The sequence below is a fragment of the Stomoxys calcitrans genome, chromosome 1 (genome assembly GCF_963082655.1).
Source record: "Stomoxys calcitrans chromosome 1, idStoCalc2.1, whole genome shotgun sequence".
Lineage (NCBI taxonomy): Eukaryota > Metazoa > Arthropoda > Insecta > Diptera > Muscidae > Stomoxys > Stomoxys calcitrans.
In genome coordinates this window covers 241,022,205-241,033,542 of record NC_081552.1, presented here as the reverse complement: position 1 = coordinate 241,033,542, position 11,338 = coordinate 241,022,205, and positions in this window count along the sequence as shown.

The following is an 11,338-nucleotide window of genomic DNA, read 5'->3' as shown; positions in this document are numbered from 1 at the left end:
TCCCCTTTAGGAAGTACTTCCTCAGTAGCCGCAATCAGAATACACTGCGACAATGCCAAACACACAGAACAGCACAGCTGATTGTAATCAGCAACACTGTCATCGTCACCGTTGTAGTCACAATCACCGTCGCCATCGTCATTGTCATTTCAGCGATAATCTATGGCCAAGTATGGCAATCAATTGAACGGTTTGTGTTACGCGTGCCACTCTCAAGTCGGTCTCTCTATTTTGTGCACTGTGCAAGTCTTCTGCTTGGGCCATGGTGGCCGATAGCCATTTTTATACCCACCACCGAAGGATGGGGGTATATTCATTTTGTCATTCCGTTTGCAACACATCGAAATATCCATTTCCGACCCTATAAAGTATATATATTCTTGATCAGCGTGAAAATCTAAGACGATCTAGACATGTCCGTCCGTCTGTCCGTCTGTCCGTCTGTCTGTTGAAATCACGCTACAGCCTTTAAAAATAGAGATATTGAGCTGAAATTTTGCACAGGTTCTTTTTTTGTCCATAAGCAGGTTAAGTTCGAAGATGGGCTATATCGGACTATATCTTGATATAGCCCCCATATAGACCGATCCGCCGATTTGGGGTCTTAGGCCCATAAAAGCCACATTTATTATCCGATTTTGCTGAAATTTGGGACGGTGAGTTGTGTTAGGCCCCTCGACATTTTTCGTCAATTTGGCTCAGATCGGTCCAGATTTGGATATAGCTGCCATATAGACCGATCCTCAGATTTAGGGTCTTAGGCCCATAAAAGCCACATTTTATAACCGATTTGGATGAAAATTGACACAGTGAGTTGTGTTAGGCCCTTCAACATTCTTCGTCAATTTGGCTCAGATCGGTCCAGATTTGGATATAGCTGCCATATAGACCGATCCTCCAATTTATGGTCTTAGGCCCATAAAAGCCACATTTATAATCCGATTTCGCTGAAATTTGGGACAGTGAGTTGCGTTGAGTCCTTCGATATCCTTCGTCAATTTGGCTCAGATCGGTGCAAATTTGGATATAGCTGCCATATACACCGATCCTCCGATTTATGGTCTTAGGCCCATAAAAGCCACATTTATTATCCGATTTTGCTAAAATTTTGGAGAGTGAGTTGCGTTGAGTCCTTCGACATCCTTCGTCAATTTGGCCCAGATCGGTCCAAATTTGGATATAGCTGCCATATAGACCGATCCTCCGATTTATGGTCTTAGGCCCATAAAAGCCACATTTATTATCCGATTTTGCTGAAATTTGGGACAGTGAGTTGCGTTGAGCCCTTCAACATCCTTCGTCAATTTGGCCCAGATCGGTCCAAATTTGGATATAGCTGCCATATAGACCGATCTCTCGATTTAAGGTTTTGGGCCCATAAAAAGCGCATTTATTGTCCGATGTCGCCGAAATTTGGGACAATGACTTGTGTTGGGCCCTTCGATATTTGTCTTCAATTTGGCTCAGATCGGTCCAGATTTGGATATATAACAATGACTTGTACTTATAAGCATTTGGTCTAAATCGGATGATATCTATAGAGCTGCTATGTGGCATAAGGTATGCATTTTTCACTGGATTTTGACGAAATGTGGTTCACATATATACCCGAGGTGGTGGGTATCCAAAGTTCGGCCCGGCCGAACTTAACGCCTTCTTACTTGTTGTTTTTGGTTTTATTGTTGTGAATTGTATTTTATTCGCAGACATCCGCCGCTGGCTGAATGACTGCTTAGCTGGCTAGCTGTATGGTCGGTCGGTGGTTCGTTGGCATGACTTCCTCGTATTCCTTCTATGCGGATTTTTTAATTTCGCTGTGCGAATTTTGTTTGTGTTTTCCTCCATTCATGGAGAGCAATGGGATGTGGACGCCCTAGACGGTCGCTCCGAAGCTTAGCTAAGCTTAGCCTACTGTCCAATCATCCAGCGGACAACCATATATGGGCACTCAGTCAGTCAGTCAGTCAGTCACTCACTCACCCATTCAGACAGTCTCGCTCGCTCATTCATACAATCACGTTGATTGTCATGTTTATGAATATCGTGTCATATTTGCAGAGAGTCAAAAAATAAAGACTTTCTGAGTCATAGACTTGTCCGTGCCCATGTGAGTGACATACAAATGAGGGGGTTTTTCCCCATTTCCAATTTGGGTTTGCCTATCTTGAATTTTTTGGTTCTTTTGGATGTTTTTTGTTTTTGCACTGCCATTGGTGTTGTGTGCTTACCAGCGGTCGTCACATTTTGCAAAATTATTTCTCACCGTTTTAAAAATAGCATGACCGGCGTCGGACATGTCCGCATTGTGGCCTAAGCCCTAGTGCTTCTTGTGTGAACGAATGCATGAATGAAAGAGTGAAGGAAGACTGGGCCACTAGGAAGGAAGTAAATTGCAATTGGCAATTGAGGTTTGCAGCACTTCTCTATATATGGGCGTCTACAAATAGTTGCGATAAAATTTTAAATGCCCCCCAAATTCGTACGAACACGGGATGTGGTTGCAGTTGCAATAAAACAAAACAGGGGGACCATAGTCCTCTCGCCACTTGAAGAAAATCAAAATTCATTTGAAATAAAATCCAGCAACAATGCGTTAAGTTTGGCTGAGGTGAATTTTGGAAACTCACCACCACGGATATACATATTAACCTCATTACATGGAGTGTGGGGAACAATACACCATTTGAGAAACCTTGGCAGCAATATCTGGACTAAATTTGCCAGGGAGCATATTCGGTACGAAAATCTTTGAATGAAATCGAATGTGCCTTTTATGGACCCAAAACCTTGAATCGGGAGATTAAATGTACTGGGTCCGATCTAAACCATATTCGGTACGAACGTCATGACGCCTAACACAATTCATTGGGCCACATTGCAGCGAAATCGCACAATTAAATGCGCTTTATATGGACCCAAGACCTTAAATCGGGAGATCGGTATATATGCCAGCTATAACCAAGTATGAACCATGAGATGTTGAAAAGCCTAACAAAGCTCTCTATGCCAAAACTTCGAGGGGTCGAACATTATTTATTGTGGCCAACTTCAGCAAAATCGGTTTATAGATGGGCTCAAGAAATTCAATCGGGAAATCGGTACCTATGCCAGCTATGCCCAAGTATGAACCAATCTAGGCTGTACCGAAAGAAGATGTGAAAGAGCCTAACACAGCTCGCTGTGCCAAATTGCGGCAAAATCGGTTAATAAATACCCTTTTTATACCCTTCACCATAGTATGGGGGTATACTAATTTCGGCATTCTGTTTGTAACTCCTCGAAATATTCGAGTATATATATTCTTGATCGTCATGACATTTTAAGTCGATCTAGCCATGTCCGTCCGTCCGTCTGTCCGTCCGTCCGTCTGTCCGTCTGTCCGTCCGTCCGTCTGTCCGTTCGTCTGTCCATCCGTCTGTCTGTCGAAAGCACGCTAACATTCGAAGGAGTAAAGCTAGCCGCTTGAAATTTTGCACAAATACTTTTTATTAGTGTAGGTCGGTTGGGATTGTAAATGGACTATATCGGTCCACGTTTTGATATAGCTGCCATATAAACCGATTTGGAATCTTGACCTCTTGATCCGCTAGAGGGCACAATTCTTATCCAATTTGGCCGAAATTTTGCATGAGGTGTTTTTATTATGACTTTCAACAACTGTGCTGAGTATATTTCAAATCAGTCCATAACCTGATGTAGCTGCCATATAAACCGATCTGGGATCTTGACTTCTTGAGCCGTTAGAGGGCACAATTCTTATCCAATTTGTCCGAAATTTTGCATGAGGTGTTTTATTATGACTTCCAACAACTGTGCTGAGTATAGTTTAAATCGGTCCATAACCTGATATAGCTGCCAGGTAAACCGATCTGGGATCTTGACTTCTTTAGCCGTTAGAGGGCACAATTCTTATCCAATTTGTCCGAAATTTTGCATGAGGTGTTTTGTTATGACTTTCAACTAATGTGCTAAGAACAGCTTAAATCGGTCTAAGACTTGATATAGCTGCCATGTAAACCGATCTGGGGTCTTGACTTCTTGAGCCTCTAGAGGGCGCAATTCTCACCCGATTTGGCTAAAATTTTGCAAGAGGTGTTTTGTTATGACTTCCAACAACTGTGTTGAGTATAGTTTAAATCGGTCCATAACTTGATATAGCTGCCATATAAACCGATCTGGGGTCTTGACTTCTTGAGCCGTTAGAGGGCACAATTCTTATCCAAATTGGCTGAAATTTTGCATTAGGTGTTTTATTATGACTTCCAACAACTGTGTTGAGTATAGTTTAAATCGGTCCATAACCTGATATAGCTGCCATGTAAACCGATCTGAGGTTTTGACTTCTTGAGCCACTAGAGGGCACAATTCTTATCCAATTTGTCCGAAATTTTGCATGAGGTGTTTTGTTATGACTTTCAACAACTGTGCTAAGAATGGTTTAAATCGGTTCATGTTTTGATATAGCTGCCATATAAACCGATCTGGGTTCTTGACTTCTTGAGCCTTTAGAGGACGCAATTCTCACCCGATTTGGCCGAAATTTTGCATGAAGTGTTTTGTTATGCCTTTCAACAACTGTGCGAAAAATAGTTCATATCGGTCTATAACCTAATATAGCTGCCATATAAACCGATCAGGGGTCTTGACTTCTTAAGCCACTAGAGGGCGCAATTCTCACCCGATTTGGCTGAAATTTTGCATAAGGTGATTTGTTATGACTTTCAACAAATGTACTGAGTATAGTTCAAATCGGTCCATAACCTGATATAACTGCCATATAAACCTATATGGGGTCTTGACATCTTGAGCATCTAAAGGGCACAAGTATTACCCGATTTGGCTGAAATTTTGTACAATGGCTTCTCTCATGACCTTTAACATACATGTCGAATATGGTATGAATTGGTTTATAGCCTAATACAGCTCTCCTATAAACTGATCTCCCTGCTCGAGTTAGGAAAGAGGCGTAAAAGTGGTCGCGTATGCGGATGACGTGGCAGTGGCGGTTAGGGGAAAGTTTTCCATATACTTCCTGAGATATACTTCAGGAAGCTCTATGTGCAACGAAGCGAAGTGTGCTGCCGAAAGTGGTCTAGGTATAAATCCGTACATCACAGAGGTAGTTCTTTTCAGCAGGAGATACACGTTGCCTACAGTGGAACCTGTCTCCTTGGATGGATAGAATCTTCCTTTTACAGAAAGCGCAAAATACCTGGCTGTTTTTCAGGACAGGAAATTGAACTTCAAACTCATCATTTTGGAAAGGGCAAAAAAGGCCACTCTTGCCCCATACACCTGCCAGAGAGCCATTGGCAAAAGTTGGAGGTGTCATGCACTGGGTAGATGCTGCAGTTGTCAGACCTTTAATGCTATATGGTGTTGTGGTCTGTTGGACGGCGCTTCAAAAATCCCCCCACTGCTGAATACTTAACCGGATCCAAAGGTTAATGACTTGTTTGTGCATTACAGCCGCACTGAGGACGACACCATCTGATGCACTGAATGCTACATCTTATGCCTCTGAACATTGTGGCTACCCAAATTGCAGCAACCACTGCCGCGAGGTTAAGGTAGCTTTCTCATTAGTCATATGGCGGCTACGGACACTGTGTTAGCCTTGATACAATGTCCGTTGTTCCAGGCAGTGTAGATTACACCCTATCTGAGCCGCTTTTTTGATAACAAGTAAGAAGGCGTTAAGTTCGGCCGGGCCGAACTTTGGATACCCACCACCTCGGGTATATATGTGAACCACATTTCGTCAAAATCCGGTGAAAAATGCATACCTTATGCCACATAGCAGCTCTATAGATATCATCCGATTTAGACCAAATGCTTATAAGTACAAGTCATTGTTCAACCGAGAGATCGGTCTATATGGCAGCTATTTCTAAATCTGGACCGATCTGAGCCAAATTGAAGACAAATATCGAAGGGCCCAACACAAGTCATTGTCCCAAATTTCGGCGACATCGGACAATAAATGCGCTTTTTATGGGCCCAAAACCTTAAATCGAGAGATCGGTCTATATGGCAGCTATATCCAAATCTGAACCGATCAGGGCCAAATAGAAGAAAGATGTCGAAGGGCCTAAGGCAACTCACTGTCCTAAATTTCAGCAAAATCGGATAATAAATGTGGCTTTTATGGGCCTAAGACCATAAATCGGAGGATCGGTCTATATGGCAGCTATATCCAAATTTGGACCGATCTGGGCCAAATTGACGAAGGATGTTGAAGGGCTCAACGCAACTCACTGTCCCAAATTTCAGCAAAATCGGATAATAAATGTGGCTTTTATGGGCCTAAGACCATAAATCGGAGGATCGGTCTATATGGCAGCTATATCCAAATTTGGACCGATCTGGGCCAAATTGACGAAGGATGTTGAAGGGCTCAACGCAACTCACTGTCCCAAATTTCAGCAAAATCGGATAATAAATGTGGCTTTTATGGGCCTAAGACCATAAATTGGAGGATCGGTCTATATGGCAGCTATATCCAAATCTGGACCGATCTGGGCCAAATTGACGAAGAATGTTGAAGGGCCTAACACAACTCACTGTGTCAATTTTCATCCAAATCGGTTATAAAATGTGGCTTTTATGGGCCTAAGACCCTAAATCGGAGGATCGGTCTATATGGCAGCTATATCCAAATCTGGACCGATCTGAGCCAAATTGACGAAAGATGTCGAGGGGCCTAACACAACTCACCGTCCCAAATTTCAGCAAAATCGGATAATAAATGTGGCTTTTATGGGCCTAAGACCCCAAATCGGCGGATCGGTCTATATGGGGGCTATATCAAGATATAGTCCGATATAGCCCATCTTCGAACTTAACCTGCTTATGGACAAAAAAAGAACCTGTGCAAAATTTCAGCTCAATATCTCTATTTTGAAAGGCTGTAGCGTGATTTCAACAGACAGACGGACAGACGGACAGACAGACGGACATGTCTAGATCGTCTTAGATTTTCACGCTGATCAAGAATATATATACTTTATAGGGTCGGAAATGGATATTTCGATGTGTTGCAAACGGAATGACAAAATGAATATACCCCCATCCTTCGGTGGTGGGTATAAAAAGTACTGTACAACTATTCCTGATAGAACCGATTGGAACCACAATATCAGAAGTTAGTATGGAACCATAGACGAATGGTTCCAAACTAAACGACCAGGTGGGCTTCGACGTGTACTCTGAAGATCTAGAACTTGTCATATCGAAGAGGTTACCCTACCACTGCATTGTGTATCAAGCGAAGATCTTTGCAATTAAGGAAGTGGTGGAATGGCTAAGATATACGATTGGCAAAAATATCTTCTCAGACAGCCAGGCAGCCATTAAATCACTGGAAAACTTATTTCTGAACATAGAAACAGCCCTCGACTGTCGCAGATCTCTCCACGAGATGGCTGAACAGTTGAAAATTCAACTGTTCTGGGTGCCGGGCCACTGAGATATTCCAGGGAACTGTATAGCGGATGAGTTTGCGAGACTAGGAACTACCCTGCACTTACCAGGGACACTGGAATCTATGGGTATACCTCTAGCGACTTGCAAGCTAAGTTTTCAGGACCAGGACCAAAGGGCAACGAATGATCGATGGCCACAAAGAGGGGGCTGTGAGCATTCCAACACTATATGGCCTAATCAAGACTTGAAGAGGTCTACTGCTTTGCTGTCATTGGCAAGAACAGATGTCTCAGTCATTGTGTCCGTCATGCCAGGTCACTCTCTAATCGGAAAACTTGCTGACAGACTGAAGGTTGCCAGCAACGATTTTTGCAGAAGCTGTGGGGACTTTGAAGAAGAAGAGACTATAGAACACCTTCTGTGTGTGTGTGTGTCCCACTAGCACTTAGAAGGAGTTCCACTTCTCTCATTTCTTTGAGAACCTGTCTGTTTTAGCGGATGTGAACATTCGCAAGTTATGGGGCTTTTTAAAGCGATCTGGATGGTTCAACGGTAGGAACTAGAAGGCATCACCCTTCTTCTGTTCCTGAGGTATCACAATGGACGAAAACGTCTACGTGGGTCTGGTGGCAGACTGTCGTTTAAACCTAACCAAAGTTGAAAGAGGATGCCAGAAGCATCGATGCAGCAGCACTTTACACTCATGCAACCTTAATTAACACCCTTTACCAAAATCCACTTTCATTTTTTTGTTTTGTGGAACCTCACCATACAACTTCCGAGGAAATATTACATTCTCCAAATTCTTTGGGGTTTCTTGCAGAAACTTTCATTTCCCAGAAAGACGGCAATGAATGGCAAAGCAAAGAAAGCAAAAACAAAGATCAGACACTGAATCATAGCAACAAACAGCTAGCGGCCAAAAAAAGAGCTGCACACAAACAAAAACTTTCACTGCTTGAATTCAGAGAGCCCCCATTCAATGACTGCCCATTCACCACCACCACCAACACCAATACCACCACCCAACAATGAAGCGTGCAAGAGTGCGGCGATCATTTAGCTCATGAATGAAGTGTGAATGGACACAACTAAGTCAGCCAAACTATCTGTCTGACTAAGAGTCAGAGTCAGCTAACAAATCATTCGCATGACTGTCACATTTAGCAGAGTGTAAGAGCAGCCAGCACACACACACACACACAGTTATTGTTGGCTAGTTCATTTTGTTTGTATAAGCGAATGTTTTGTTTGAACATTTAATTAATTATAATTAAGAAATTGCTTTGGACCTTTTGTGTGTGTGTGTGTGTGTGTTTTTTTTTGTATTACTGCTACCGCAGTCACATAGGCAGCACTGAGTTGCCGCATAGTGCTCTAATCAACTTAGGTTGGTTGTGAATGTTTGCCAGCGCTCCTGCCCTCCTGGCCCATCAAAAGCCAGGCATTACTGCATGAACGTACGACTTAATGAGTAGCAACCTTTTTTGCAACTAGTGTGTGCATAAACCCAAAAGTAAACAAAAAAAAAAAACCAAACTAATTTAAATTTTCTATTTCATTCATAAAAATGGAATTTGGATGTATGACAAACGGTGGTACAACCCAAACTATGAAAAAAAAATCATCTCTGTGGGTATAAACACTCATCCACTTGGGATGGATGCCACAGAGGAAATGCAGAAACAATAGACGGAACTATAGTAAACTAGTACTCGTAGTATCTGGTAGTAGTAGTAGTAGTAGTAGTGGCAATAATTGTTGTACTTGTGTAGTTTTTGCTAAGCTTTCAATGGTTATTATCAATTCCATATAAATATTCAGGTCTAGGCAAGGCTGCACAGTGGGTTGGAAAATTGCAAAAAAAACAATTTTTATAGAACTAAAATTTTTTATAACCACCACCATAGGGGCATACTAATCTAGTCATCTCGAAATATTCGTTAAAGACCCCATCTTATATTGGGTTGCCCAAAAAGTAATTGTGGATTTTTCATATAGTCGGCGTTGACAAATTTTTTCACAGCTTGTGACTCTGTTATGGCATTCTTTCTTCTGTCAGTTAGCAGCTGTTACTTTTAGCTTGCCTTAGAGAAAAACAAGTAAAAAGGCGTTAAGTTCGGCCGGGCCGAACTTTGGATACCCACCACCTCGGGTATATATGTAAACCACCTTTCATACCGAATCTGGACCGATATGGACCAAATTGACGAAGGATGTCGAAGGGCTTTTCGCAACTCACTGTCCCAAATTTCAGTTAAATCGGATCATTAATGTGGCTTTTATGGGCCTAAGACCCTAAATAGGAGGATCGGTCTATATGGCAGCTATATCCAAATCTGAACCGATCTGGGCCAAATTGACGAAGGATGTAGAAGGGCCTAAGACAACTCACTGTCTCAAATTTCAGTAAAATCGGATAATAAATGTGGCTACTATGGGCCTAAGACCCTAAATCGGAGGATCGGTCTATATGGCAGCTATATCCAAATCTGAACCGATCTGGGCCAAATTGACGAAGGATGTAAAAGGGCCTAAGACAACTCACTGTCTCAAATTTCAGTAAAATCGGATAATAAATGTGGCTTCTATGGGCCAAAGACCCTAAATCGGAGGATCGGTCTATATGGCAGCTATATCCAAATCTGCACCGATCTGGGCCAAATTGACGAAGGATGTCGAAGAGCCTAACACAACTCCCTGTCTCAAATTTCATCAAAATCGGATACTTAATGTGGCTTTTTTGGGCCTGAGACCCTAAATCAGAGGATCGGTCTATATGGCAGCTATATCCAAATCTGAACCGATCTGGGTCAAATTGACGAAGGATGTCGAGGGGCTTAACATAACTCACTGTCCCAAATTTCAGCAAAATCGCATAATAAATGTGGCTTTTATGGGCCTAAGACCCTAAATCGGATGATCGGTCTATATGGCAGCTATATCGAAATCTGGACCGATCTGGGCCAAATTGACGAAGGATGTCGAGGGGCCTAACGTAACTCACTGTCCCAAATTTCAGCAAAATCGGATAATAAATGTGGCTTTTATGGGCCTAAGACCCTAAATCGGCGGATCGGTCTATATGGGGGCTATATCAAGATATAGTCCGATGTAGCCCATCTTCGAACTTAACCTGCTTATGGACAAAAAAATAATCTGTGCAAAGTTTCAGCTCAATATCTCTATTTTTGAAGACTGTAGCGTGATTTCAACAGACAGACGGACAGACGGACGGACATGTCTAGATCGTCTTAGATTTTCACGCTGATCAAGAATATATATACTTTATAGGGTCGGAAATGGATATTTCGATGTGTTGCAAACGGAATGACAAAATGAATATACCCCCATCCTTCGGTGGTGGGTATAAAAAAGTGTAAAAAAGTATATTTGATTAAAGTTCATTCTAAGTCTTATTAAAAATGCATTTACTTTCTTTTAAAAAATCCGCAATTACTTTTTGGGCAACCCCATACATAACAAGTAAGAGCTTGCTATGATCGGCCGGGCCGAATCTTATATACCCTCCACTATGGATCGCAATTTGTCGAGTTCTAGGCGCAGTATCTCTTTTTAGGCAAACAGAGAATATTGAATTAAAGAACTGTTGCGCTATTGGAGCTATATCAAGTTATAGTCCAATTCGCATCATAAATGAATGCTGAACATTGTGCAAATCATTGTGTAATATTTCAGTTCATTCGGATAAGAATTGAGCCTTGTAAGGGCTCAAGAAGCAAAATCGGGAGATTGGTTTATATGGGAGCTGTATCAAGCTATTCATCGATTCAGAACATATAAGACACGTATGTTGAAGGTCATGAGAGAAGCCGTTGTAGAAAATTTCTGCCAAATCGGATGAGAATTGCGCCCTCTAGAGGCTGAAGAAGTCAAGACCCAAGATCGGCTT